Source organism: Carcharodon carcharias, chromosome 19 (genome assembly GCF_017639515.1).
Source record: "Carcharodon carcharias isolate sCarCar2 chromosome 19, sCarCar2.pri, whole genome shotgun sequence".
In the NCBI taxonomy this organism is placed as follows: Eukaryota; Metazoa; Chordata; class Chondrichthyes; order Lamniformes; family Lamnidae; genus Carcharodon; species Carcharodon carcharias.
The window spans coordinates 25,285,807-25,290,270 of record NC_054485.1 but is presented as its reverse complement, the minus strand read 5'-3'; positions in this window follow the sequence as shown (position 1 = coordinate 25,290,270).

Here is a 4,464-nt window from a genome sequence, read left to right as displayed (position 1 = left end):
GGTGGGGGTGGGAGGGGGCGGGGAGTTGGGAGGTGGGGGTGGGAGGGGGTGGGGAGTTGGGAGGTGGGGGTGGGAGGGGTTGGGGGTGGGGTGGGAGGGGATGGGGAGTTGGGGGGCGGGTGGGGGGAGTTGGGGAGCAGCAGCGGACACAGAGGCAGCCCCAGTCAGGAGGGAAATACAAGTTGCACAAACGCTCACATTTCAGGCCTTATTCATGTAGAGGCAGCACCTCGTCCATTTGCCAATCCTGTCTATGTTACTTTTGCCTTGTCTGCACTGAAAGAACTCAAAAATCGTGGTTAATTTTACTTATGAATGAAAAAAACTCGGTGGCACCCTACACCTGTGAGAAACCTGAGATCTGGCCTAATCCAATTGCTCTTGTATCCTGGCTGTCCTGGTCCCTGGCGAAATGCACAAAGTTGTGTGCCCTTGTGAAGATGGCATCCGTGACCTAATGGATGCATTTGTGGGTGGCGGATTGTGAGATCCCACAGAGGCCACCGGTGGAGCCCTGAAAGAAGCCACTGGCATAGAAATTGAGCACCACGGTCATTTTCACAGCCACTGACAGTGGATGCCCTCCAGGTCCCCATGGTGCCAAATCCTGCAGTAGCTGACAGATGTGAGCAATCAGTTCCCTAGACATTTGATGACACTGGCTCTCGGTCATCTGCAGGAATGAAAGGTGGCGTCTATAGACCCTGGGTCTAGCGAGGCGCTGACCAGCAATGACTCGCTCTGGCTCTTCAGTGGCATGTGCAGGACCCCCAGCTGCCCCTTTTCCTGAGCGTGCTGCTCCTCCCACTGCACAGCCAGGCAAAGTCGCTCTCTCCTCCATCGTCTTCACTCTCTGTACACTATAAGACATACACTTAGTTCACCAGGCTCCTCCTGCAGGATGAGAGAGAGCGACATATGGGTTAGCGTAGGTAATTCGGTCCTGGTTAAATCTGAAGGCCACTCAACACATCGTGGAGAGTGCTGGCCACCACTTGGATGGCCAGAGATTAGTGCAGTGCATGTCTGCCCGAAACCCCATCCACCTCTGCCCCACTCCACCTGACCGATTGACTGCAGCTTTGACCATCAGACTGCATGCTGTGCTCTCAGCTCAGGTGCAGACATTCTCCTAACCTGTGCTCCAAGACTGCGCTGTTAGCTTAAACTATGGGGGGAGACTGGTCCAAACCGGGATGCTGACATTGCAAGGGGCTGTGAGCAGTGACTGCTCCATGGCTGGCTTTAGCAAGGAGATTGTACAACGTGCCCAGTTGTCCAATTGTTCTGAAGTCCACTAAAACACTCATTAGTTTGCAGCCTGTGCTCGAGGAGTGAAAAGCTCTGGAGCACTTGGTGGCACTTTGGTGCCTCTGTGTTGCTTGAGTGGGCAGAGAAACTAAAAGCCCCACTCCAATCATATCAAAGTGGCTGCGCCTGAACTGTCTCAGTTGCAGACGAATGGTCACTTTATATAAGGTGTCCCTAATGTGTGGCTGCTTCCCTCACCCACCCTACCCCCACCCCGGATGCTTGTGCGTTACATTCAACCTCAGGGCAGCTCTTGCACCTCCCCCCTCCCAATTCACCTCAACTGCCATTCATGCAGCCTGTGACTGTCCCTCCTCCACCCCCAAATGCACCTCAAGGTTGAATTCCAACAGGCGACCCGGATGATCCAGCAAAGGGGGGAACGATTCCAGCGGGATGGCTTAATAATGAAATGCGGATGTATTACATCGAGGTTCCCAGTGTCTGATGGCGGGAAATGCGGTCCGCCATTGGCAGGCTGAGCGGACAATCGCAAACTGGTTTCAGAGCATCGTGAAACCGATCGCGCCATATTGTCTGCTCAGGCCACCGAATACGCCCGACACCGGCAGGCACGGAAAATCTCAGCCCCAGTGTCCTGGCCAATATTTATCTCACAATCAATGTTAAAAAAGTGATTATCTGGTCACTATCACATTGCATGGAGGGAGCTTGCTGAGTTCTAATCGGCTGGCACTTTCCAACGTTGCTTCAAAAGTACTTCATTGGCTGTGAAGTGCTTTGGGATGTCTGAGGTTGTGAAAAGTGATATGGAAATACAAGTCTTTCTTGTTCCTTTTTCTCACATCAAAGCAGTGGTGCAGAGAATTGAAAATGTCCACCATTACATAACAAAATGCTGTTTCCTCTATTGACAGTATGGCTTCTATGTGTAGCTGAGGACACCACCAAGGCTGTCCAAGTCTGTTCCAAGTTGACCTGTGGTGACAGCCAAACCAATTGGCACCAGAATGGCCTCTCGGCATAAAGAAGAGCCGCGACTGACTGTGCAATAGAAAACACAAAGCCCATCATCACCAGAACATGCACCGCTGCCAAAACCAAGATCCTTTGGTGACAGACGGGGTGGGGGATGGGTGGCTGGAGGCAGCAATTTTTTTATGGGCTTCTCATGATTCGTTGCATAACTTTGGCTGGAGATCAGCAGAGCTCCATTCACATGTGTCATCCGGAGTTTTGGAATATCAGAAGGGGCCCTTGAGCAATTTCAAAACCAGGCGGAAAATTTTGATGGTGAATTTTGGCTCTGGGCGATGGTGAATTTTGGCTCTGGGCGGTGGTGAATTTTGACTCTGGGCGATGGTGAATTTTGGCTCTGGGCGATGGTGAATTTTGGCTCTGGGCGATGGTGAATTTTGGCTCTGGGCGATGGTGAATTTTGGCTCTGGGCGATGGTGAATTTTGGCTCTGGGCGGTGGTGAATCAGTTGCCCCGTTTCACAGCTTTCCAGTTTACCTCATTCCCATTGTCTTCCGTGGAAATAATAATCAGGAGGGATGTAAAATGGGTGACTTTCATATTATTGTCCAAAATCAAAATTACTCCCACCACTCCACTCGTGTTTAAAAGAGCAGATAGACTCTGACCAAAGTTTTAAGTATTTTTATTCGGTGATCTTTACTGTGGTTTGAAAGATGCTTGAAAATGGCTGCCATGTTACAATGTAAAATTCACATCCTTGAGTTCAAATCCCTCCATAGCCTTTGTAATCTTCTCTAGCCCTATACTCTCTGCACTCTGCATTCCTCCAATTCTGGCTTCCTGCACGCCCCAATTTTCAGTACTCCTCTGTTGGCAGCCATGCCTTCAAATGCCTGGGTCCTAAGCACTGGAATTCCTCCCTAAACCTCTTACCTCTCTCTTCTCTTTTAAGAGAATCAGTCTCTTTCATTGAGTTTTGGTCACCGGTCCTATTATGCAGCTCGATGTCAAATTTTGTTTGATAAAGGTCCTGTGAAATGCCTTTGGATGTTTTACTATGTTAATGGTGCTATATAAATGCAAGCTGTTGGTGCATCATAGACTATTACAGCACAGAAGCAAGCTAGCCATTACTGTGGGAAGATCTGGTGATGGAACGGGATGAAACTTGGCTGGAGAGAATGTGATCAACTCTTTAATCAATGCATTTTATAATATCGGAAATACCATACAATAAGGAATACCTTAACTCACTTTACGGTGATAACTTCAGGCAAATATACAGCAATATAAAATATCAACCAATAAAGTCCTCATTGACATCTGGGCAGCTGTTGAATTTCAATCTCCCGCTTCCGCACTTGAACGCTGCAAACAACTCGATTTGTGTGTTCACCTCCTTTCAGAGAAGAAGCATTCATTTGTTTTATATATTGTTGGCGGGGGATAGGGGACTGAAACTCTCCTTGAGTGCAAGGAAACAATCCCATAGTTTTCTTTTAAAAAAAAAGACGATTGGCAAAAAAGGAGGAATTGAATCTGTTTACATTCCTTCATTAAACCTTTGCAGCGACTCCATGAAGGTATCTACATAATTCTGTACAGGTAATACGTTCCATCAGCACATAGTGAGCAGTAAAATAGGAGTTTTATAATCTTGGTAATGTAACTGAATGCCTTTCCGTTTCTATTTTTCCAACAAAAGTCAGAAAACATTTAGCATCAAATGTCCAGGCACATTGAAAAGTTGAAACCTTAGGGTGCTCGGTGTCAAGTTTTGTTTGATAATGATTGTAAAGCGCCTTGGTATGTTTTATTATGTTAAAGACAATATATAAATGCAAGTTGTTATTATTTCCACAATTCAAAGGCAGTGTGTGTGAGTGTGTATGTGTGTAACGAAATATGTACATGTTTTCTAATTAAAAATAATTGATGCTATTTTTCCTTATTATGAACAATCAATTAAAGTTTTTTTCTATCTGTTCGTAAATTGAAAGCTAACAGGATCACAGTGTGACCACGTGACCTAAATAACCCGGAAAAGAGAGGTAACTCAGTCGAGATTCCTTTTATCCTTGTAATTACGATCATAAAGAGCTTCTTTGAAATCATCAGGTTTTAAAACTCAGTTGTGATTTGGGTTACTTCAGTGTTCAGGTCCTGTCCTCTCCTATAGTGTGATCCCTTGCTGGGCTTGTCCACGCCTAG